The sequence below is a fragment of the Arvicanthis niloticus genome, chromosome 2 (genome assembly GCF_011762505.2).
Source record: "Arvicanthis niloticus isolate mArvNil1 chromosome 2, mArvNil1.pat.X, whole genome shotgun sequence".
Lineage (NCBI taxonomy): Eukaryota > Metazoa > Chordata > Mammalia > Rodentia > Muridae > Arvicanthis > Arvicanthis niloticus.
In genome coordinates, this window is record NC_047659.1 from 115,376,136 (window position 1) to 115,402,666 (window position 26,531).

At 42.6% G+C, this 26,531-nt stretch overlaps 1 protein-coding gene and 1 non-coding gene across 3 annotated transcripts in view; one reads left to right on the forward strand and one right to left on the reverse strand.

Moving 5' to 3' along the window:
* Positions 1 to 26,531, forward strand: part of Slc24a3 (solute carrier family 24 member 3) — a 452,844-nt gene that overhangs the window by 353,514 nt on the left and 72,799 nt on the right. The gene's annotated exons all lie outside the window — the stretch shown is intronic.
* LOC117704771 (small nucleolar RNA SNORA17) lies at positions 18,622 to 18,752 on the reverse strand. Its single transcript, XR_004606301.1, has one exon. It is a non-coding gene; the product is annotated as a small nucleolar RNA SNORA17 (small nucleolar RNA).

Genomic DNA, 26,531 nt, shown 5'->3' on the forward strand with positions numbered 1-26,531 from the left:
TACAGAGCAGGGCCTAATGGTCCAAGAGTTGTAATTATACTTGGGGGACCAGGAACTCCTCTCATGGGTGAGTGGCTTGGAATATAACCAGGATTTCTTAGAGTTTAGACTAAAACTTGGAATTTAGCATTCCATCTAAGATGCTTCCATCACACTCAACCTGTCTGTGATCCCCCCTCCCTCAATCTGGTGACCCTCACACGGGTCTGCGGCAAAGCATGAAATTAGATCTTGTATTTTGATGTGCTTCAGTAGAATTACAGGAATCGACACCTTGGAAAGATGGTGATTGACAGCATGATGTAGAGCTTGGGATCTGAAGCCTAAATACTGGGACGGAGGCTCATCTGTGCCGCCTGCTGCCGATATGACATTGATCAAATTACTTAACTTCTCTCTGCATCAGTTGGACCATCTATATCATAGGCTAATAATAATAACCTTACTTTGTGGGACTATCACAATGATTCTGTAAGAGAATACATGCGAAGTACTTACATTGGCATTACATAGCCAGGAACTACTCAGTGCCAATGACCTCTTATTTGCCTGTCCATGCAGTCTCTTTCTCCTGGAAGATACCTCCTGCAGGGCCCAGCCCAACCAAAACTGTTGCACAGTGCCATAGACCCATTTCTCTGACATTGGTCCTCACTACAGAGGCTGGTAGAAACCTGCTCTCATCCTAGTCTTTCTTGCCCACTTTGCACCTGTTAATCTGGGCCACCAAGATGGGCTGCGGCACAAGGCAAACAAACAAGTGTCACTTGCACAGCAGACTCTCTTTAGCAAACCCTCTGCCTTAATTGTCAAACAGAGAATGTGCAATCCGTGATGCTGAGGCCCCTGTGGAGGCTCTGTGGATTTGGATTAAAATGGCAGCAACTTTACAGCTCCTGAGGCCTTGCCTCTGTCCCCAAGCAGGCCTGTGACCTGGATTAGTTTGCCAAGAACATCATGACTTGGAATGAATAATGAGCTGTATTAGAGAGCAGCTGAGGAAGATCCACACTGAATTGACAACCCAACTAGAAATGGTGTGGTGGTGGTGGTGGTGGTGGTGGTGGTGGTGGTGGTGGTGGTGGTGGTGGTGTGTGTGTGTGTGTGTGTTTGTGTGTGATTAGTAAATCTCTTCTGTTTGCTTATCATCTAAGCCATAATCTCTTGTTTAAACCATAATCTTTTAAGCTTTAATTTCATAGACTCTGGAATTTAGCTTCCTCCTTGAACAGACCTCCATGAGATAAGGGATCTTTCCCAGCCTATGATTTAATGTCTTTTCTGGTTGATTTTGTTATTGTTTGTTTGGGTTTTCTTGTTTTGAAAATTAGGCAAGGGCCCAAACCAGTCCCAAAAATGTAAAACGTATGGATTCTAGATTCCCAGTGGGTAATGTTTCTAGAAAAAGATGCTGAGACAGAGTTGATGGTGCAAGATATATTTTAGGAATCAATGCCTATAAAGGGAAGAAGGGGGAAATCAAGTAAAGCCATGATATAGGCTCAGGAGCTCCAGTCAAGCCAACAGAGCTCTGGAACAAGTCTAGCCTGCATTTGGCCCAAACTACCATGACCTTACATTGTTGACTTTGTAGTCTGTGACTATGGACCTCCCTAAAAGTGTGTGACCCAGTAAGGTTCCCTCCTCAACTGAGAGGATCACAGGTGGAGACTACTGTTGACCATATATATCCCTGCAGTTCAGCAGTTAGTCTATCCATGTGATGGCTTGTTTATCACACTCTCATGCCTACTGTGGCTGTGGTACCACACTCTGGATAGAGACATCCAAGGATGCTATGCATTCATGGGTACCTGGGAAGGGGGAAGCTTATTGGGTGCTAGATGAAGAGTTGATGGTATTTAACAAGAGCTGGACCTCCTCACTCTCTGGACCCATTGTCTATCTACCTGAGACAGTTTATCTGTATCAATTCACTCATTCCAGAGCCACCAAATAAGCACCAAACTGGCTTTGAATGAAATGTTTCTATGTTCAAAAACCACCCTTGAGGAAATAAACCACAGAAAGTATAAATTACCACTCCTCCCACAAAGGCATGGGAAGGTGTAGGAGTCATTGAGGAGTTGTGATCCAAGGATGGTGAGCCACACTCTTAAGGCTGTCAGGAGTCCTTTTCATCTCATTCACTCAACCAAAGACTACCTCAGACATGAAAAGGAACCTGGCTCTGTCCAAGGTCCTGCTTGGGCAGCCTCATAGTCCCTTCTGGGCTTTTGGAAGTAAGGGGAGGACGGAGGGAGGGAGGGAGGGAGGGAGGGAGGGAGGGAGGGAGGGAGGGAGGGAAAGAATAAACATTTTCTGCAAAAGCCATGAGTTCCCCATACACAAGAGTTCAATGAACCAAGCACCTACTCTCCCTTGCCTACATTGTCTTATTGAGTATCTACTTGTAATGAAAGCAGATAGGCCTCCTGACCTCATAAGCTTTTTGTACACATGGATATGTGACTATCACATTGAGATTGCATATCAAACCACACAGACATAGTCCCACCCTTCAGAGCTCAGGAGCTCATGGACAAAGCTCAACATGAATCTGCCTCTGTAGCTTCCTCAGGAGAATAGCTTCTGGGCCCACTTCATCCAAATTCTGAAGTTTCATGAGTTTGAGAATCTAGACAGCCATGAAATATGCCTGAAAGGCTCTGTGTCAAGGTGTGTCTACCAGTTTCCACCGATGAGTAAGGACAACATGTCCATAGAACATCTCAGGGATGTTGGGTCAGAAACTTCCAGGACAGTGGAACCAAAGAAATGTTCCTAGTTCCTCTGCAGGGTACTATCAAATGAACATTGACTACTCATTACTGCCCTGCAACTCTCATGGTAGGTACCCATGAGAGTTGCAGGGCAGTAATGCCAGCCTGATGTAAAATAAGTTTGTTACTAGTATGGGAAAAGTTGTGAGTGTAGTCACTAATGGAGACCTGCTTCTAACTGCTGCAACAGGATGATGGGCAAGGGCATAGACCCAAGGCACGTAGCCTGCTCTCTAAGTCCACATCATTACTGCAAGGTCAGCTGTGACCACCACAGCAAAATACCACAGTCAGGATGGCTTATAGAACAGAAATTGCCTCCTCCCTCTTCTGCAGTCTAGAATTATTAGCTAAAGATGACTCTAGGATTGCTGTAAGTAAAAATGGCTGAAGAACCAGGGTTCCTCACTCCATGCTGTGGGTAGTTGGCTGGGAATGCTCTGGGTTTCTCCAGTGGGAAGTTTTGCCCGGCGGCTCACTAAAGGCCTCTCCACAGTTCCTCATGGCTCGGCCGAGAAAGTCCATGGGTTTCTAAAACGGGTTTATTGGCATGACAGATGGTGGATGGATCTGGATGCAGCCCCCAAAAACCCAGGGCAGATCTGAGTTAAATAGGGAGGGAGAGAGGAGGAGGGGCTGGGGAGGAATGCTTAATTGGCTCCACCTTCTGGCCTTCAGATACCTCATTAGTATGTAAATCTCTCTAGGGCCTGGGTCCTGTTTATCACTCTTTTCACCTGTGTCCTAGTGACTGAAGGGTGCAGACTGAATGGAGACCAGACCTCGTGTCAGGAGCCTGGGTTCTGGGGGCATGGCCAAACCCCCAACTCAAGAACCAGGATACCCTTCCACGGCCTGACAAGGATTGGCCTGTTCCAGGCCTCCCCTCGGCATCTAGGAGACAGTCTTTTTGCTTTGCCTAGATGTCTTCCTTTTGGATGACCCTCTGCCTTAATCTCTTATTAGGACACTAGTTATATTATCTCCTTTAACTTGATTACCTCTTTCAAGACCCTTTTTACAAATATAGCCACAACCTGGAGCTTTCCTGAGATTAGAAGACTTCAGCATACCCATTTTAAAAGGGCATAATTGATTTCCTAATCTTACCTGTGCAAGAAATATTAAGAACATACTTTTGAAGCCCAGGTCTTGTGTTTGTGTTTCCTCATTCTGAAAAATGGTGCATAGAAACACTACCTCTGTGTCAGGAGTGGTGGGAAGGGGACGTGATATAGATCAAGTAGTTAAAATCATGAAGACGAGCTAATTTTCAAGAACAGCCTTTTAGTCTTGTGATCCTTGGAAACAAAGCATGCCAAGCTCTGTCCTGAAATTCAGGAAGTCTGGTCATTATTTTTACTAGTTGAGAGTAGAGTGTAGATCTACATACTTGCCTACCAGCTGTAAACGTGGTTAGAGGAGGGCCAGAACTGCCTCTCTAGTATTGTTGCCCAGCACCCACTTCTGCTCACCTGTGCTACCTCAAAATATGGCAGCAAATCTTTCTGCGTATCTTGACCTCTCCTACTGGCATGGGCTCACTGGGTCTCTTCTGGCAAACCTGAGGCAGATAGGATACTACATGACTCCCTCACTGGGTTTCCCTTGTGTGCCTTGTGTGTATGTGTGTGTGTGTGTGTGTGTGTGTGTGTGTGTGTGTGTGTCATTTGTTCCCTCCCTCTCTCCCTGAGGCACTCTCTCCCTCTCTTCTTTCCCTTTTCCTCTTTCCCCCTGAGGTCATCATAATAGGTAGACCTTACCAATACCCAAAGTGTTAGTCTGGGGAAGCCTATTATGTCCCCAACCAAATGGTTCCACCCCAGAAACCATACGTGAGAATAAGCAATTATCATCTGACTTCAGGTCCCAATCCTCAAGCCACCTATAGCAGAGACAAGCTATCCCTGTGGAACTATGGTGGTTACTTCATGTCACTGAAGTGATTCTGGAGTGATGTGTTTAAAGTTCCACAGCAGGAAAAGCAACACAGTTAAAAATCCAGCTGCTTTGGGGCAGGCTTTGCACAATATTGCTTAGGTTTCTACAGAAATAAGGGCTATAACCTCTCCGTTTAGTGCTGAGCAACAGGTCCATGTAACGAACGCTTCATCCTTGACCAGGGAGTGCTGTTTAAGTCACCGAGAACTGCCAGAAGGAAGATCTGTTCAAGATAATGAATGGCTTTTAAAAACCAAGTCAACCTTGCGCTAGCAGTGAGGGTAGAAACTTACAAATTAAATTAAGTGGCCAGAGAAAATCTTAGTTAAGAAGAGCAGAGTGGGAAAGGTGAGGACATACCTTCGGGTTCGGTAAACAAAAGAAAATTCTCTGGGACACACTAAGAAGACCCAAAGACCTATCCCAACCCACCCACCCACAGGTTTTCCTTTGCATTTCCAGGAGAATGTGGCCAGTTTTTTTTTTTTTTCTTGGACCACTTACTCCACAAACCTCAGTGTTAATGCAACAGTCAGAATCTCTCAGTCATCCTAATCAGATGACTCCTATTTCCCAGAACAAGACCATGATACCTGTACCTCCTGCCTTATTGGCCATACTGTTCTGCAGCTATTTTTAACAGGGCAGTGTCCCACACTCTAGAAATGAGATTAAACCATAGTTTTTGTTATCTTGGTATAAAATAATGATAGTCATGGAGTCCTGTAGGTTATCATACTATTGATCCTCTTTGACCTAGGAAAAGCTTGAAGAAATTATAACTTCACTTGAGCCTCTCAAGTTCAAGGCTCTTTTAAAACCCAGATATTTGGCAGAGCTCTGTTAAAGGAAACATAATACGTGGTGACAGCCTCAATATTGTTGGTGGGGGTGGTTAAAAGGCATCCCTCTACAGTTTGACATTACAGCCTGGTGACAAGGTTCATTAGGAGCAGGAAGCACAATGCTCACACCAGCTGTCTAAAGATGTCAATGAGATGCCCACTCATTGCATCAATAGGACATCATCCAAGATTCCACCTATTGAGGCATTTTTCAAGTCTCCTGTCCATATTTGTAGAGAAGTTGAATGGAGAACCTAATGTGTTCTATGCCTGAGAAGTAGATCTTAGACTTCCATCACAGGGAAGACCTGTGAGATCAGAAAGGACAGTGGGTGTTTGTGGCACTCTAAGAAGCTGTATCTCTAGCTGCATTTCAAGTCTGCCTTGCAAAAGCAGACACAAAACTGGCAAGCTGTCCCAGTTCTCATTCCCTCTGCCAAAGAGGCAATGGCAAGGCACAGACAGTTTTCAAGGGACTTGCTGCTTACTTCCTGCAGAATAAAAATCTCACTAGCTCAGCAAATGTGTCTACTTGAGAAGTAAAACTTTGTGAACTGCCTAGTGCTACTGGCAGTGTTTACATCTGTTTAGATTTTTCTCTTCTCTCTCTTCTGTGGCCAGCTGAGGGCTCATTTTCCATACCATGCACTTAGAGGATCTGAAAATAGCAAAAAATTAAGCAAATAACATAATTTCTAGCAAACACAAAGAAATCCCCCGTATTTTATATCTTTTTCATCAACTTCTTATCTGTCCACTTGACAGCAGCAGTAGAGGATTCTGAAGTGAATTTCCAGAGTTGACATCCTCAACCCACTAGATAGACCCTCATTTCCCCCTGGCTGTCTTACTTACCCTCGCCTGCCCATCACAGTATCCCTCTTCCATTATACATAATTTCCTCGGGTTGTTTATGAGTTTTCTGGCTTGGTTCTTACCACAAATACTTTGTTTGTCTAGGTAAAAATCTAAATCCAGATACTTTTGTTCAGCATGTGCTGGGCCCTTAAGAAATAATATCAAATCCCAAATGTGTTCAGTGAGGCATCCCTCTCTTTAGTGGGGTTCACATCTTTTGTGTACTGCCAAGTGCTTATTTAGTTTTTGCTATTATTTGAATCAGAAATTTCCCCCTACAGGCTCATGTTTTGATTATTTATAGACTTTGGGTTATGGAGTTTGGGGAGGTGGTGAAACCTTTGAAAGGTTGAACCTAGCTGGAAGGAAGTCACTGGGGACAGGTCCTGGGAATTGTATTCGCCCTGATCACTTATTATCTTGCTCTCTAATACCTGATCAGGCAGAAGACAAACCACTCCCCTCCACCACACATTCCTAGCATCTTAGTGTATCACTCAAGCATATGGAGCCAAGCAGTCATGTTCCAAAAACATTGATACTGTGAGTCAAAGCAAATCCACCCTCTTACAATGAGTCCCTTTGAGACATTCATGCCACACCTAATGCACTTCAATTTTTTTCTCAATGGTAGTATAGAAGCCCATCATCTAGGACCTGAGGGACTTGCAGCTTCTGATTTAGTAGGTCTGGAGTGAGGCCTGAAATTCTGCATTTCTAACTATTTTCCAGACAATGCTGATGCAGCTATAGCCCATGTTACCCACATCACAGTCAGTGTAGAGGGCCACCCCAGTCTTCTGCTGTCTCCTCTTTCTGCAGAGCCCCTTGTTCCACTTGTTCTTTTCCCAGAGACACTCCTCCTAGCTGGTCCGCTTGCAGATGATTACCAGTAGACCTTAAAATCTTGAAATACCAATGCAAAGCAGTCCTAAGCATTATCCCACTTACCTGATGTCAAAATCATGTTTGGTTCTCTGAAACAACATAAAGTGAGATACCAGAAGGTGAGGGCCTTCAGAAACTCCTTGGGGAATTCTTAAGCACTTGCAAAGTCAGGGACTCAGAAAGAGAGCCAGATAAGTGAACCAGAAGGAAAGTATGTAAGTGCCAGAACACACTACACCTGTGCTGAGAGCACTTGGGGGTCAAGAAACTCTACAGGAATAGTCAGAGTGGCTTGGTGGCATATGGGGACCTGGAGGGAGGGTCTGAAAAAGTTGTGTCAAGGGGGCAATAAGCTAGCTTGAATGAACACAGACTCAACAAAGGAGCAAGCATTGGGCCATCAAGGATGAAACTTCTGAGAACAGAAAGTCTAGCAGACATAAACAGATTCAGATGGGGCAGACAAAGGGGGTAGAGACAGGGCAGAATCCAGAGCATCTCTTTAGGAGGTGGGACACTATGGAAAGATATTTTCCATTTGTCGCCACACTAGTGGCCACTATTTAGAGCCTTGAATGATGAGTCTCTGATCAAAGAGAGCAGGAAAATCTGTGGCCTGTTGAGTTTTCATTCTCTGTGTACAATTTGGAGAGCATAAGGAGGACTTTCACAGCACTCTATGCTTTGGGGAAACTGTGGTCTAAGGCATAGGGAAGACTTGACATTCCAGCCATGCAAGAATATTTTCCATCCCTGGAGCATTAGGATAAGTTCATATGAGTTCAGTGGTGGGTTTTTTTAGGGTGAGGGTGGTTTTGGTTTTAAACATTAAAAATTTCCAAATGTGGTGACTTGAATTCAGAGTCTTTAGTTGAGCAAGAAAAGGAGATTCCTTTAGCTAATGTGTACACTGGCCACTGGGTACCTTTCCCAAGAGAGTTGGAAAACATAGCACCACAACATTGTACTGCTAACATCTATTTATTTTGATGTTATAACTTTCACACCATAAAGTATTTCTCAAAATTGGCCCTCAGCACTTGGGAACTTGGTGCACCAGTTGTCAGTGCGCAGTGTATTTGTCCTGGAGAGACGATAAGGCAACCATAAACCCTGTAGATTATCTTGCATAGGTTTAACCTCCCAATAGCTTTAGGTATTACACTGGCTATGCTTATTAGGGGTATGTAATGACCTGTAGAATTATGCTGTCCAAAGTGGAAGCCACTAGCTGCTCATAGCCATTCAAATTTAAAAGAATGAAAACCACATGGAATTAAAAATCGAGTTCTTTGAGCATTCAAAAAAAATTTTCCTTCAAGTGCTCATAACCATGTATGACCAGTGGCTACCATACTAAACATCACAGTGTAGACAATGTCAGCATTACAAAATGTCCCACGGTACAACTGCGTCACACACATTATTGTGGGTTTTCCAGTGGTGGGTAAAATTGGACATACCTAGAATGATTAAAATATCTACAGAAGAAGAACAATAATATATCCCTGGGGACAGGGATGCACCTGTATAACCCACAGAGAACTGAGCTATGTACTGTCAGGCATAAACACCCAGTGTCTAGACAAATCCCATACCCCTGTGACTCAGAAAGAGGGTAGGGAGTTGAAGATCAAACTTCATTCTCCACAAATGCCTCTTGGCAAACTAGCCTGATTATTCCTTCTCATGTAAAATAAACCAGAAATAAACCATAGCATAAACCAGAAATCATTTTAGATCTCACCTCCTATTGCTTTTATTTAAGAAATGCTTTTGCCCGGGTGCCTCTAAGCTTTTATTTTGATGAATTTTGCATGGCCCTTGGCTTTCCATGAATCGTATCCTCTCTGATGTTTTGATTGTTCTCTCTTCTTTGTTTGATCAAGCCTTGGTCTTAGAAGTCATTTTTACACAATCATTCAATCACTACTTTGTAGAAAAGGATCCCTGAGTCCAGTATCCTAGAACCCAAGCCTAGAGTAGTCCACTAGCTGTCAATTTATCTGAGAAGCATATTCAGACATGTTTGTTAAGAAAAAAAATAAAGTGGTATGTATCAGTTAGCTATATAACAAACAGCCCCTAAATCTCAGTTACACAAAACAAAAGCATTTATTCCTCATCTACAACTCATTTTGGTGTTAGTTTGAAGTAGAAGCAGATACTCAGGGGAAGATCTCAATGACAAAAAAAAAAAAAAAAATCTAAGTGAAACATGCCAAGTTGTTTAATGCTAGATTCAGAGCTGGCAAGCATCATGTCTGCTCACATCAAAGTAGCCATAATGCCATGCCCAAAGTCAAGGTATAAGAAGGAGCATTCTGTATTACATAAGAAGAATTACAAAGTTACCTAGACTGTGATGTAAATCCCTGGTACAGTGGGAATCGCATCCTATAATTCAGTCCACTGCATTGTGTTACACAAATTATGCAGTTGTTAGGGAAGGAAAGTGAGCAGATGATCAATTATAGCTCCCACTGGTAGACTTCAAACTCAGGGAATGAGTTCTGAAGTATCATGTATCTGTTGCTATGTAACAAACTGCTCCAAGATTCCATGACATCAAAGAACCACCATATCATTTTGCTTATAATTTCATGGGTGAGAGATCTGAGCTCAGATCAGAGTATGACACATCTGATCTGGGATGTTGCTGTCTGGGTTTACTGAAATATATTGGTGTCTCACTTTCTCCAACCGGCTAACCCAAGCTGGCTCACATGATGTTAAAACGTGGCCCTAGGATAAAATTAGACACATAAGGCTTCCGAAAACAAAGACTCTAGGATTGCTACCCACTAGTTTGTTGCATCCTATGTCTGTCTCAAGGCAAGGCATATGAGATTCAAGAGATGCATAAAAAAGAGAATCTTCCTCTAGAGCAGTGGTTCTCAGCCTTCCTAATGCTGAGACCCTTTAATACAGTTCCTCATGCTATAGTGACCCCAACTATAAGATTATTTTTGTTCCTACTCTGTAACTGTAATTTTGCTTCTGTTGTGAATTGTAATGTAAATGTCTGGTATACAGGATATCTGATATGTGACCCTCACAGGTTAAGAACCACGGTTTTAGATGGTACAATCTTGAAAAAAATCTTGTATTATTTCAGCAATCTAGTAGACAGAGCCAGGACATATGCTTCAGGATTGTAAATAAAATTATGATGTTTGTTCCCCATCTGGAGTTTTCAGAGAAGAAATATTCATCAATGACTCCCTTTGCAGTGAGATGTTATTATATACCCTGTTACTTGATGAGACAATATTAAAAGCCCGCTCATGTCATATTTTAACATCATCCAATTTTTGTCAATCTCACATAACACTATCAGTTCACTGGAAAAACTCACAGGATCTGAATTTACTAAGAAAGTCCCCATTTACATCCATCTTAGGTCAGTCCCACCTGTCAACCCTTTGCTAAGGGATGGGGTTGCAGCTGTCAGTAGCAGCTGCAATAATAACACTAAGTCTCTATAGTTTCATTCTTTATGGGAGCCAACATGAACACAAACAATACACTATGTCATTTATCCCCTAGGGAGTATATTTATTCAGGAACAGCTGGCCACAAGTGAATGCAAGTATGTGACTTCCCAAAATACATAGCTTCTCTAAGCACTCCCAATTTGCCACCTCATCCTACTAAGATTTTCAATGTAGCACACACTCTTACAGCATTTGAGATCTATTCCAATTTTCATTTTCTTTCTATTCATCCATAAGAGTCCTTTTTTAAAAATATAATGTTCCTTCCGTTTTGTACAGCTGACCACAACTTTGCAGGATACCTTTGAATTTATTTTAGTAGTTATACTTCAGTATTGTTTGGATTTGTAAAGTGTTGATTTTTAGATAGTAATAGTCACCAAGGTCATTTCACATGCATCAGGACTAAGAAAGAAAACTACATGCCAGACTCCATAGCAAGGACTTGAACTCAATGTGGTCATGTCAGTCCCAAAGGAGGTGAATTGTTCTGTTTCAGTTGAGAAATATCTATTTTTATTTCATTTTCGTAGTAAGGAACCCCCAAATTGGACATTGAATTAGACAGATTCAAATCCATCTTTACAATACCTACAACTCATTTCAATAGCAATTGGATATTTCTGAATTGGGGTCTAAATGGGTCTTCTCGAGAACACATAAGCATAGTCTCTCTCCTAAATTTTATTCCTCAGTGCTACCTCGCTGCTTATACTACAATTTAAAGTATTTATGTGAAATTACTCTGGTGGTCTTACTGCACCTCCTAAGGATATTATCCACCAAATTCCAGAATAAAAAATAAATAATGTAGGAAAAAAATTAGTTTTCACAGTCCCCTAGTTCTGCTGAGAAAGTGCTGGGTATTACAGATACTATCAATATGCCCATTTGATCAGTGTAGTATAAATGTGTGCTATTATATACAGCCAGTTAAATACTTCAAAAAAATCCCATAGACAGTCTTGGAAGAGTTGGACAAGAACAAGGTCCCCTCAACTTCTATTGAAAACTCTTCCTTGCGGTTTTATGAATTGGTGTGAAATGCCTGACCTTGTGGAGGGCTGCAGCTTAAGCCCATCAGAGTCTAGTATATCAAACATCCTTATTATCTGAAAATAAGGAGTGAGTTTTATCCGAGAGGCATCTGAATGCAAAACGCTTAACCAAGATCTAGCAAAACAAAAGGCACACTTAGGGATCTGTGCCATCCATTGATCCACCTCCCTTTTGGGTAGACTCACCTAAGTTCTTCTACGTGCTATCATAATTAATTACACCAAGAACCTTTCCCACTTACCATTTCTTCACATTTTAGCAATTGTATGTTTTGTTGTTATTGTTGTTCTAGATGTTCTCTCTTCTGTATTTTCCTACTACCATCATATCTCCTACGTTGAACAATTGGGATTTTATGAGAGAATAAAGTCCTTCAATTCATTCCATAGTTCAACGGCCTGAGACAATTTTTGACCATTGTCTATTTAGGAAATCTGCCTACTTACCCCTTTTATGGACATAAAAATGCATTGAGTCTTTCGTTTACTTGTAGCATGGGGATACAGGAAAGGGTGCAGGTTGGAAAACTGGTAAATATTTTAGAAGTCAAGAGAAATAACAAAAAAATCCAAAACAATTAACATATTAGGCAACGACTGAAGAATGTGACATGTCTGACCAACATTACTCCGCTACCCTACTTTATTAGTTAGTGGATCTGGGAGCAACCACAGTGGCTTCCCTTGACAAATGTTCACTAAGTAATTCATGAACAAGGTGGAATAAATGGGAAACCTCCCATGCTCCTTCCTTCCCCACTGGACTCCATAACAAGATATGGACCAGACCTCTTCTGTGAAATCACTCAAAAATCACTTCTCAAAATTCACTAAAAATGTAACCCTATGTGGGCAGGAGCCCAAAGAGAAGCACAGTGGGGGAGGTAAGAAATTCTACAACACTTAAGGCACCAAATTCCATCCTCCTGGCAGAACTGTGCTAAAATGGAACAGAATGCACAGTCATGGCTCCTCCCCTAAGAGGGAGAAGAGGGTAGGACATCCAGAATTGGCCGTTGGGAGCTGCCTGGGAATTTTGTTTCTGCCTTGCCTGGCACAGAGCACTGAAGAAGAAAGATGACAGCATGCTACAGGTGCTTGAGGACCTCAGAGAACAGTGGCAAGCCCTTTCATGGTCCACACCACCAGAGAAATATTATTATCACAACTGACACTAGAGGGAGCACTTGAGTAGAAACAAGCTGAGCTCTGCAACTAGCTGGTGAATAGACCCAGAAGCACAGAGAAGATACAGGAGACATTCAGAATCTCTCCTGCAGGGGATTGATGATCCTATTCCCTTTGGTGAAAACAGCCCATAGCCTGGGAACAAGCAGCTTTGCTTCAGGTCCATATCTCAACAAACCATTAAAAGATAATTTTTAAAATGCAGAACACAGCAAGCGTGTGGTGGCACACAGCTTTAGTGCCTGCCCTCTGGTGACTGACGTGCTTGAGTTTCTGAGTTCAAATCCAGCCTGGTCTCATGGTGTAACTCTCAGTGAGTTTCAGGAAAAAAATGCAGAGCACGACCCAGTCAAAGGAACAGAACTAATCTCTGAAATAGATCCTAGGGAAATGGCAGTCTCCAAATTAGCTATATTTAGAAATATATGTTTATGCATATATATATATATATATATATATATATATATATACACACACACACACATATATGTGTGTATGTGCATATAATAACAATGAGTAAAAAAGTCATGAATTTGAAAGAGAGCAAGAATGGGTATGTGGAACTGCTTAGATTGGAGGAAAGAAAAGGGGAAGTAATGTGATTGTATTATAATCTCAAAAAATAAGAAAAGTAGTAATTTTTTTAAAAGAATTCAAAATGACCATTATCAAGGTACTGAGAATACAGAAGTCAACAAAGGCAAGAAAATGATGTAAACAGAAACAGGCAGTGTATGTGTGTGTGTGTGTTCCCTAGAGGGAATTAATAGGAAGTTGTCCTAAGCAGAGGAGAGGTCATTTGAGATGATGGAAATAAAGGGCAAAAAGGAAAAAGAGAGCTGGTGGCACCTGCCTGTACTACTGGGGAGACTGGGGCAGGAGGATGGCAAGTTCAATACTTATCTCTGCTACAGAACAAGTTCAAGGCTCTGCTCATGAATTTAGTGAGGCACTGTCTCAAAACAAAAAGCTTAAAAAGAGCATTTAGAATATAGCTCAGACATGTGTTGTCCAACATGTGTGAGGTCCTGGTTCAATCCTAGTGCCATGCAAAAAGGAAAAGAATGAAGAAAATCTAAGAAACGTCTACCATATCGAGTGCACCGATATCTGCATTATAGACAAATCAAAGGGAGAACTTGAATAATGTCTAAATTTCTTTTAAACTTGAAGAAGTATGTATATAAATTCGGTGAGTTTTAATAATTAGTGGTTATATAACTAATCAAATCAGACTGAGATGTAGCTCAGTGGTAGAGCACTTGGCTAGCATTGAAAGGCCCTGCGTTTGAATTGCAGCAATGAAAAATAAATTAACTAGGGATCGGGCCCAGTAATTCATGCATGGAAGATAAGCACTCTGCCAACTCAGCTACATCCCAGCCACAAGTGTCTGTTAGATGATTATTTACTATAATTTTCCTAGTAGTATGGTTCAGATCAATAGCTCATAAGGGCTTGATTTCCAGCTATTGGCACTGTTGGAAGGTTTGTGACTCTTTAACTGAGGTTCTGCTCAGAGGAAGTGACGTCATCATATATGTTGATATACCTGAAAAGTGATGTTGAGACCTTAGTCCCTCCTTCTCTTTCTGCTCTAAGCTTATCAAGAGGTAAGTGGCTTTGCCCTATCACCCGTCCCCCTGTGATGTGCCGCTTGGTCAAGGGCCCAAAGAAAGGGGGACAGGGGTCATAGACTGAACTCTCTAACCCTGTGAACCAAAAACAAATGTCTCTTTTCAGCTGACTCTCCTCTGGTATTTTATGACTCTGACAGGAAGCTGAGCTGGCACAGGACAAGACTGCACCTGCTGAGGTTGTATTCAGTGTGACATACTCTATGAGGACTGACAGTTTTTACACTGGGATTTAGATTATTAAATCTGCAATTATCAAATGTTTCTTAACTGTGTTTCATATGAAAATGTGTTAAAGTCCAAATACATTTAGAGTTCTGTGGAATAAAATAGAAACGAAGCTGATTATGAATTAAAAATTTAAAATAAAGACTCTTTCAAGCAGTGGGCAAAGAGTGACTCGTCGTATACAGGGGCACTTCCATAAGCCTGCTGGTGGGTTATTTCTCACAGAACCTTGTAGATTAGAAAGGAGAGGGATAGGATATTCAAAGGGCTGAAAGAAACTGCCAATCAGGTATGGTCTGCAACAAAACTCTCTTTCAAGAATGTAATGACTTTCCTAGATAAGGCCGAGAGTTTGCTAGCATCAGACCTGCCAACAGATGCTAAGAGAGGCCCTTCAAGTTGACTGAGTGAGCTACATAGTACCAGGAAGGTCAACAAAGATATTAAGCTGCACATACAGACATATATCCCCATAACATTCTAATGAATTCTAACATCCTATAATTCAGACAAGTAACTTAAGAACATACTTGGATAAGACTAATTAGAAATGACTGATAAATGATAGCAGAAGTTCCTGTAAATCACAGGAGACTCTGGAAAGCCACTTGGCTAAGGTTCACACAAGGTTCTATCCTGTATGTTAAAGTTACACTGCTGGCGTTGGAGGAGACGACAGGGGTTATGTGTCAGACAGAGCTGGAAAATAGGACAAAGGCAGCGTGTGATGCAGAATGTCCTTGTTCCATAATCACATGGGTATCAACAAGAGAAGTGATGAACAGGAGCCAATAAACTATTCCACCTGTCCTACCACATTTGATTTCCATTATTTCAATGACCAGAGAACTGAGTAGAAAATTAATGTTGAGAATCCTCAGGTTCTCTGCCACTTACAATGGCCAGGTAACCTGGCTTTGGAAAAGGACTCTGACAACAAAAATGAGTAACAAGTCAGGATCAAGGAGAGACCATTTGAGAAATTTAAAAAGCATAGATTCTAATTCTACATTAGAACCTGGATATTGGAAAACTATGTCCTCTCCAAAAGCAGGGTGTCCTTTCCTGCAACCAGATGGCAGACACCCTTTTTTCATATGTCTTGGTAATATATAAAACCCAATATTTTCTTATGTAGCACAGTTGTCATAGCTTGCACTACTCTAAAGGATTTCAAGTGTCAAGTTAGGCTCCAGTAAAGCGACTGACTATTCGTAGGTCAGACAGAGAGGCATGCTCCAAGGAAAACATATCTTCTACATTCAGAACAGCAAGAAGGGAGAGTTCTCCATGGGAGTGTTGTTTGAGCAGCATTGTAGAAGTTCATTCTGGCCCTTGAGCTGCCATGGGCTCAAATGTGTGGAAGCGACATGCTCTCTACCCAGGACTGAAACCAATTACATGAACAACCCCGTCATTATGTAGAACATAATTGGCATGGCCCTGTGGGTATGTGTGTGGGATACAGATGCCAGTGACTTTAAAAGTAGTGAGTGGTGATTCAAAATGTTTTTACAAACTCTCCTGAGAACATAGGCATCACAGAAGATATAAAATAAAGCCAAAACATCAGCTTTCAGTTTGTAGAATGATAATGCTTCCCTCTCTCACCTTCCCATGATCAGGAAGAACAGAAGGAAAGAAATGTGCTGGAAGCAGCATTCTGTGTGACTTGGTGTTGGTACCTAATGTGGAAAGGGAGATGATGTAAATTATGGAGACTGAATTTTTTTTTTACTATTTATTGGTTCTTTGTGAATTTCACATAATATACCCCAATCCTGCTCATCTATCTTCCCCTCCCCTCATACCCACTCTCCACTCTCACAACCCCACCCCCAACAGAGAAAATATACTGTGTGGGAGATATATATATATATCATACATCCCACACAGTATATACTCTTTTGTCCACATGTCTCTTGCAAATGTTCATTGCAATGACTCCTTGGTCTAGTTTGAGGCCTCTGGCTTCTGCTACTCTATCAATACTGGATCCTCACTGGGGCTCCTCTTGGATATCCTGTTGCCCTGTGTCATGTAGATTCTGTAGCTTTGGATCTGTAGGACCAGCCTCTTTATGCACTCCAGCAGTTCGCTGTTGGAGTAGATGTTAGAGTGTGCCAAATCAAAGCTCTGGACCTGGGCCTGAAAGGTATCTGACCTGGTCAGCCTGATGGCTCTCCCACTCTCATGCCTTCAGAACCAGTTCATCAGCATCCTCTGCTCCCAGGGCCAGCTCTACCCTGCTGCCTAGGCAAGGTGCTTGGCCCACTTTCCTGAGTGTTACAGTCAGTGAGGACCAGCTCTTCTGCCTGCCATAGATGGCAAGGGATACGGGAGGAGAGGGAAGGACAGTGTCTCTCCCTCATCCGTGCCACTGCCTAGCAGACAGGAGGAAGCCCAGCTCTCCCACACCCATGGTCTCGGGACTGGCTCACCCACAACCCCCACATCCAGGGCCAGCTTACTATGTTACCTAGGCAAAGTGCAGGACCTGCTCTCTTAAGTGCTATAGCAGGTGATGGGCAGGGCTAGCCCTCCCACTCTTATGACCTCAGGACCAGATAGATCCCTTGCCTGCTGTATGTGGCAAGGGGTAAAGGAATACCATCTCTCCCTCGCCCATGTCACTGCATGCCACGCAAGTGGTGGGGACAGCTCAGGCATGTCCCTGCCACAGAGTCAGTTCTGTTATGCTGCCCTAGTGAGGGACAGGGCCCACTCTCCCAAGTGCTGCAGCTGGTGAAAGGCAGGACCAGCTTCTCTGCTCTCATGACCCTGGTCTCTCACCTGCCACAGATGGTAAGGGGCAGTGGGGAGGAGGCTATCTCTCCCTCATCTAGCTTACCAAATGAGAGACAGGTGGTAGGGCCAGGTCACCTACACTTCTATCCTCAAGGCCAGCTCACACACAATTCCCCCAATGTACAGTACCTGCTCTCCCAAGTACTGTAGCTGGCTAGGGGTGGGTTCAACTCTCCAGCTCTCATGTGCCCCAGGACCAGCTGTCCCATGATGCCCAGTTAAGGGGTAGGGCCAGTTCTATCCAGCCTTTAGACATTAACATGGGTCACAGCCCAGACCAGGGATGTCCACCTGGCCTTTGGTGCTGGAGGACCACTAGACCTAGACATGACCCCAGTGGCAGCCCGGGCCAGGACCCCACCATGGTCCCAGGTGGCATTACTGGCTACTCACATCAGGCTATTCCTCACTACCCTCAAGTCCCAGTTCTGCCTCTCTTCATTGTGCCCACATCCTTCTGTTTCTCTCCATCTCTCCACCACTTACTTGCTCCTCTTAGTGGCAGCTGGGATCTCTGGGTCTGGGGTTGTCCCAGGAGTGCTATGACCTGCTAGTGTATTAAGACACTGGGAAGAGGTCATCTTGAACATAGTAGTCTGCCACCCACCCCCAGGCTTGTGTGGTGCCTGACTAGTGTTCATCTCAGGCTAGCTCCCTGTCCAGGCCCCATAGCACTGGTCTGGTGGTCATCTCAGGCTCACTCCTTGCATAACTTCCCCATGTGGCCGACGACCATGCGAGGGTCATCTCTCTCTGGCTCACTCCTGCTTGGGACCTCAGGCCCCAGACGGGGTTCCTTCTATTATCTGGCCTGCTCCTGGTCCTGGAAGCCACTGGGGCCTGCATGATGCCAGACTGGTGGTGATCTCAGGCTCACTTTTTTTTAAGGGAATGCTAGGCTACTAATCATTCAGATGTTCGTAGTCAGAACACTGAGGGTAGACATAGCCTCTCTCCTCCCTGCCACCTACTGATGCTCACGTGACACAGCAGCCATGCCTGCAACGCCTCAAGGGACAGTAAAACTAATTTTTTTTTTAATTTTGCAAATGTCTGTCACTCACTTGTAATTACTAAGTAAGCTCCTCCACGGACAGTGCAGGGACTTCCTAGCCACACTTTGGTCTCATAATTCGACATTACAGTATTGTTTAAGACCAAGCAGGAGTGCCACACTTTTGTAAATCTGAGCCACGAATGCTGAGATGTCATGGAAGGACATGACCCTAATCCAGGCTAAAGCTCCCTTGAAGGCTAGTGAGGGGAAATACAAATGTTGCAAGCTTGGGTTTTTGCATGGAGGAATTTGGGGGCCATTATGCTGAGTGAAATATGCCAGATATAGAAGGACAAATACTGTATGTTTCTACTTACACGGGGTACTTGGGCAGTCAAGGTTAGAGGTGGAGAGTATGATGGTTGTCAGGACATTGGATTAGTGGGGAACGGGGAATTCTTTTTTTTTTATTAGATATTTTATTTACACTTCAAATGCCATCCCCTTTCCCCATCCCCACCCCTTAGAAAATCCCTATCCCATGCCCCCTTTTCCTTTTTTGCATTTATACATTTTTTAAAATAATGTTAATCATAAGCTTTATAAGTTTGGAATTGTTCAATCAGAGGTGTAACCCACTGACCAACCTAGATATAACAACTATCTTTGACTGGTCATGAATATCTGCCTCCCTGTCTCACCCATCTTTCTCTCTTTCATCACCTAGCTTCTCCTCTCCTTCTTCTTCTCCTCTTCTTACTCCTTTTCTTCCTCTCAGTACTCCTCCTACCTTAGCTCCTCCTACACGTCACCCTTCCTGTTAAAATGAAACTTTTCTCTCAAAATACAATTAGAGCATAATTATGCCAATTTGTACCAGTGAGGTACAAGATAGTCCTAATACCCAGTCCATCCTTTTGTTGACTAACCAGCACCTCTGTCATCTATCCTAACTAAAACATTTAGTTCTGAACCTGGCTTTAGGATGAATGTCAGCTGACGACCATCCACTCAAATCTTTTCTCTTGAGGTAAATAGCTATAAGTTTTCAACCCCGTCAGAAATCCAGAATGACTGAGTTAACTATAATTGTGGGAAGCACAAAGCATAGCTTCTAAAACTTAGCCAATTTATAGAGACCTCTGAACACCTGGACACTCGCTCTACTTCAAAATGTTGGAGCATCTGTTCTTCTGCCTTCTGGCCCAGGATCATCTGACAGACCTTAGTGCTGCAGAATTATTAAGGGCTGATTACTCTGTCTAGGCAGATATAATCAGTCGACTATTCTGCAAGTGTGTCCTTTTCTGGACAATAATTTGTCTGTAGAAGGAAAGTGGCAATTCTTGCCTAGTGGCTGTCTCACCACAACTGGAGTAACTCCAAGGATGCTCAATTTCTTCTTAGAATTCAATATAGGAAGCTGTCCGGAGCAGACAGGTCTCTAATGAAAATGAACATTAATACTGAAATGTTTGTCATGTCAATTCTAAGGATTTCTGATGTTTTGAAAACCAACTATCCATGTAAGGTAATCTGGACTGTTGCCTGTTAACTCCACTCAGCTATTTCTAAATAAAACATAGAGAACACCCTTATAATAAACTCCAAGTCATGAATTTGCTATAGTCCCTTAACTCACAGGCTGACCATCTCAAATCAGTTTTAAAAAGTTAAAGAAGGACTGGGTCTAAGCTTTGTATTCCTAAATGTGTTATACTGGTACAATGCCTATGAGAGTAACAATATTCATCTCACTCTTATATCACTAAGAAGCTCATGCCAATGAAAACCTTAAAATTTGTAAACAAAGTAAATTGGTGCCATTTAAGAATTTATATCTTCATCTTGATATTAATTATACAGATTTCTACTAATCGGTTATGGCTATGCAATTAACCCCTAGCTAATCCTCTCTATTCCCACAAAACCACTACTTTTCCCTTGAAAGACAGTCCAACATTTACCACCTTAGTCCCAAAGCCCAGGGAATAGGGGCACTGACTCTTCATTAGCTTCTTCAAGCTGATTATGGGCGTTGAGATATTAGAAGAGGAGTGGGGGGAAGAGCAAATTGACAATCCTCTGATGCTGTGTCTTCGCTGCCTCCAGATGGAATTCCCGGACCTCAGAGGTTTGAGCAGGTCTGCCCAGCTTGCTTGTTGAGTAGATACACCAAGGCTGATCATTCTGCAATATACAATTCTCAAAACAAAACAAAAAAAAAACTATCTTGATACTAAAATTTGTTTTCAGGAACGGGGAATTCTAGTTAAGCAGATGGTAACGATGGGAGCGATAGTTACTACCAGCAGACATTTTTATAAGGAAAAGCTGAAGAGATGTAATATCTTTGGTGCCTTTGATGTTAACTGCAGCATAGTTCATAAAAGCTAAGTTACAGAATCAACTTAGGTGTCCATCCATGGAGGAACAGATAAAGAAACTGTAATATGTGTACACAATAGAATTCTTGTCTGCCATGAAGAAGAATGGATGATGTCCCTGGCAGGATGGAGCTGACAATAATCACATTAAGTAAATTAAATTAGATTCAGAAAGACAAATGTATGTCTTCATATGTCTAGTATGTTTTCCTTGGTGATGCCTAGATTTTTATAGAGAGCTATAAAATCAAATATGTATATGACATGAAAGTAGAAATAAAGCTGACTAGGATAACAGAAGTAACAGGAGAAGGAGGGGCATGAAAGGGGCGTGGCCATGTGAAAGAACATGAATGCAAGATATACATGTCTGAAAAAAGTTATAAGTAAATTTAAAAGGAAAATATGTATATATATGTGTGTGTGTATAAATACACATCTATTTGGTTGTAACAACAATTAAAATGGTTAAGACGATAAATCATATATTCTAATTTTTTAAAGATCTATTTTGTTTTAAATTATGTATAAGTGTGCAAGTCCATGTGTGGGTTTGTGCATGTGAATACAGGTGCCCATGGATGCCAGGGCCATCGGGTTCCTTGGAGCTGGAGTTACAGGGGTTTGTGAGCTGCCTGGCATGAGTCTAGGAACTGAATTCGGGACCTTTGCAAGAGCATTATGCATTCTTAACTGCTGAGCCATCTCCCCAACTTTATCCCAATATTTCTCTAAGCTTTTAAAAAAATTGGCTCCAGACTTTGGCACATGTGGTTCTCAGTATCCCCTCTCAGCTATGGGACTTGGAGAAGCATGTCCTAAGCTGCTAGTCCCTTTGTGGAAAATGAGTTAGCCATGAGCACCTACCAGCACTGTGGGAACAATTAGAGCATTCAGTAGACCTATTAAAGACACAGCCTCATATGTAAGGCTTCAGTGCCCCCTCTGGACATTAGGACAGCAGGACATTTTTATACCAAATCTCAGCATCTGTCAGCTTGGAGCTGGTGGATCCGGGCAGCATCTAATCCCTGGTATGACTTCCTCGTCAGGACAGGTGTGGAGCTTTCCCTTTGCCTCTGCTACACATTAGCAAAAGCTTAATCACTTCAAACAACCCAAGCTGATGTTCTCACAGTTCTAGAGATGAAAAGACAAACAAGATGCTGGAAAGGCTGAGTTCCTTCTGGAAGCATCAAAGGGACACTGCCTTTCTCAGCTCCTAGGGGCTGCCTAGGTTCCTTGAGCATGGGCCCTTCCTTATGTCACCTGAGCCTCTTGCCACCATCACCACACCTCCTGCCACTCCCTCAGCCCCTCATCCCTCTCCCTTATAAGGACCCTTATAACTATTTAGGGACTTCTGCAAAGTGCTTGTCACCATGAAACAAACACATCCTCAGCTTCTGGGGTCAGAAGCTTAGCTGACTGCAGCAGACACCTCTCCCCTTAGGAGACATCAGACAGACCCTGCTTGTACACCACTGAGCTCCATGGCAGGGATAAGGGGCAATCATGTCGTAGGTTAGGCATCCTTGCTAATAGGTCTAGTGTGGTGAAACTATCTTAGGCAATCTTTCACAAAACACTCACCATTATCTGCACCTTCTTGGACTCTGCTTACTAACTGAGCCTTGCAGACTGCCTGACTTACACAGGATTATCTGCCCAATGGGGTATAATTACATATTAAGTAGGGACACACTTTCCATTTAATTGGGTGAGATTGGGAAGGAATTTTTATCTGTTTAGGACAGTGGTTCTCAACCTTCCTAAGGCTGCTACCCTTTAGTATAGTTCCTCATGTTGTGCTGACCCCCAACCATAAAATTATTTTTGTTGCTACTTTATAACTATAATTTTGCTACTATTATGAATTGTAATATACATATCTGTGTTTTCCAATGGTCTTAGGTGACCCCTGTGAGAAGGTCATTCAACCCACAAGTTGAGAACCTCTGGTTTAGAGAATTGGCTTCTCTGTCACTCAGCTGGCTCTGGTCTTGGCCATACAATTCCAGCCAGTTACTGTAATCTTCTATTGTCCCCATCTGTAAAGTAGAGATTATAGCATATATTCACTGCACCAGTCAGCTAGGGCCAGCAGAACAAGGGACCATGGGTATGAGGCTGAACCAGCAGAAAGGTTTGGTTTGGTTTGGTTTGGTTTGGTTTGGTTTGGTTTGGTTTTTCTCTGACAGTTGGAAAGCTGAAAAGCTGAGTCACAGTGCTGAGGGGGTCTTCTGAGGTCTTTCTCCTAGGTATAGCAATAGCCACCATATCTAGGCATCTTCACCAAGTCTCCTTTTGGATATCATTGCATACTAAGCTCCATTTTCCCCAAAGATGCCAGTCTTTGTGTTAGGGTCTGTTCTAAGGACCACATCTCATTCCACTCCATATTTCAAGACCTTGTCTCCAAATACAGTTTCCCTGTTAAGTGAGGCCACGCTCTTCTAGGTTTTGGGGAGATACAATTTAGCTGAACAGCAAGTACATATCTCAGAAGAGCTGCATGAGAATTCAGTTAGGTAAAGCATGCAGGGAAACATCTTTAGAAAGTGCCTGGCATTCAAATTCATTAAATGTGTCTGCTGCTGCTGCTGCTGCTGCCACTACTACTCATGTTCTAAAGGAAGTTGTTCAACAAATTGTATATCTGCTATAAAAGAGTCTGTGTGTTTATAAAGGAGAGAAAAGGCTTCCTGTACCTTCGCTTCCTTTCAAGCTGCCTCCTCAGCACTTGGTTTTCCGGGCATGGCCATTCCCAAAGGCTGAGACATGATAGTCAAAGGAGAAGCATTTCAGTTCCTGGCTTTATGCAGTGTTTATCTGCCATTTAAAGGGAGACTGCCTATCTCTCCAAAATGCTTATTTTCAAGACATTCTGGAGTCAAGTTTTCCAGTTTGGCAATCTGGGTTTTGATTTTCATAGGACACTTTTGATAAGCTTAATATCTTCCCCACAACTCCTGAAAGCCAGAATTCTATGTTTGTTGAAAAATCAAGAAAAAAGAGATTCATTTACACATTTCAGTTGCCCAGAAATTCTGTCGGAGAAGACTCCAAAACTCTTACAGGGAAACACAGAGTATTTTTTTTAAATTGGATCTAAAGCATCCTCATAATGTCCATTTATTCCACCTTGAGCAGCCATGTGTCTCTGCGTTTGCCAACTTTTGTTACAATTTTATAATTCCTAGTTAAAGCTGGCTGCAATATTGCCTATGGTTATAAACATAAATAGTTAAAAGGCCGTTTGAAGCCCTGACAGTTTCACTAAACAACAGTAGTAACTCCATTCTTAGGGCCTAAGACCACCTCAGCCATGGGGTTTTGATGGGTTTTACAGAGCCAGGATTCTCCTCTGAACAGTCAGTAATGGAATAGGAAGGAGCTCATGGGATCCCACCCATCCTGCTGAAATACCAGGGTCCTGAGAAAGTGAGGTCGTTGTCTTCAGTTGTGTATCCATGGAAGACCCCATCAGGCTCCAGACACCAATGGTGGTTCCAAACATATCAACATGCAGAGGATCCTGGTTTAACTCAATGAATCTAAAAAAAAAATCAGAAACCACTGAAGACATAAGAGAGGGGATAGATGGGGGAAGAGGGAGAGGCTGGAGGAGTCGCTGTAATCAGAATGCGCTTCATTCAAGTATGAAATTGTCAACAGATTCGATAGAAGTTTTTTAAAAGATTTATTCCACAATGTTAATAGCAGTTTTCCCAAACTGCTGCCTCTTGAACTTCCCATTGGCCAGTAAATCAGCAGACAAATGGAATACGGCTCAGCAATAAGAGGAAACAAATCATTGTCACAGAGCTCAGAGGAGATGAAGGTCAAGGGCGCAGAGTGAACGAAGCAGACAGGGACGTGTGAACACTGTAGAATCGATCGCAGTTGTGTCAAGTTCTCAGAGAGTGAGGCTGCTCTGTGGGGCTAGAAATCAGGGCTGTGGTTACATGGGGAAGATGTTCTCTATATGTTGGGGGTATAAACACATACATTTTTTATGACTCATTTAAGTTACAGATTTCATGTGGGTACATTTTTGTAGCCTAGAAGCTGAAGTTCAAAATTTCTGCTGAAAAGTCAATTACTGAACAAAAGAATGTTCAACTAAAATAGAAGAAAATGTATCTTCTCATAGTCCCAAGGTGAGGGATTAGAAAGCCTTTGACTTTTCATACCGGGACATGTGTCCTGTCTCCCAGACAGCCTACATCTAACTCAAAGATGCTGTGAAATGTCCCACTTTGAAGAATTCCTCTCTTCTTCTGAAGTAATTCACTGTTGCTTCTCACAAGGGACATTTACCACCCATGTCTACAAGTTCTTTGAAACAACAGCATGTCACAGAGTGGGTTAATCCGCCGTCATCTAAGAGGCGAGGAAGGCGTTCCATAGTGACCTGAAGAACTTAATGAACTTCTAGAGGACAGAAAAAAGATGTGACCAGGAGCCCAGAAATTATCAACCCTAAGCTCTTACAGGAAAATGTTTGAAAGGGAAGAGGGACATGAGACATGATTTTTAGACACACTCATGGAACATCAAGCATGGACTAAAAAGGGGTAAGATAATTCTCTTGTTAGAGAAGAAGGAATTAGGTTAATTAACTGAAGGATTATTAGTGGGCCTTGGGTGTCTCTTGTGTAAATGGCCACACAAAACTTAGTAGTAGAAAATAAGAGTGATTTAATTCAGTTCAGTGGGTCTATGGTCCCAAACTGTTGACAGAGCGTAGCAAGATAATGATACCTGCTCCATAATGTCCAGCAACTCTATCAAAAATCTCAGCATATTAGGTGAATGACAAGTGGACTGGGATGACCACAATGTTAGGAGCCAGTAGCACTCATCTTCCATGCCTACAGGTGGCCTTTTCTTGTGTCTTAGACCATCTCACACCATGGTTGCTCTGAAGATCAGATTACTTTCATGGCAGCTTAGGACTCTGAGGCTGCCTGAGAAGCCTAGGCGGTTGTTGCATTCTCTCCTCAAAAAGTGTAATTGCACAACATCTGACAAACTCTACTAATCAAAAAGTCACCTTTTCCATAGAATAGGTGAGTCAGTCATTTCTTCCCCATATCAAGTGACTACTGACTTTCCCTAGACAGTACCTCCAGAAAATCATTCTAAATCCAATAAAGGTGTTCCAAGGAAAGTAGTTGACTAAGTCTGAGGGTTCTCTGGACCTTTCCGATGCCCAAGGTCATAAGGAGCCTCTTGATGAGGAGAAGTTAGTCCGTACAAAGCCAAGCAGGTAAGCTTCCACTACTGTTCTCTGTACATTTATACCTATACAAATGCTTTCTGAGGTTGGCAGATATTTGAGGATCCTTCCCCAAATGATGACCAAAATGGATAAGCAGAACAGCTGTCCACAAAGTAACCAAAGGTAATT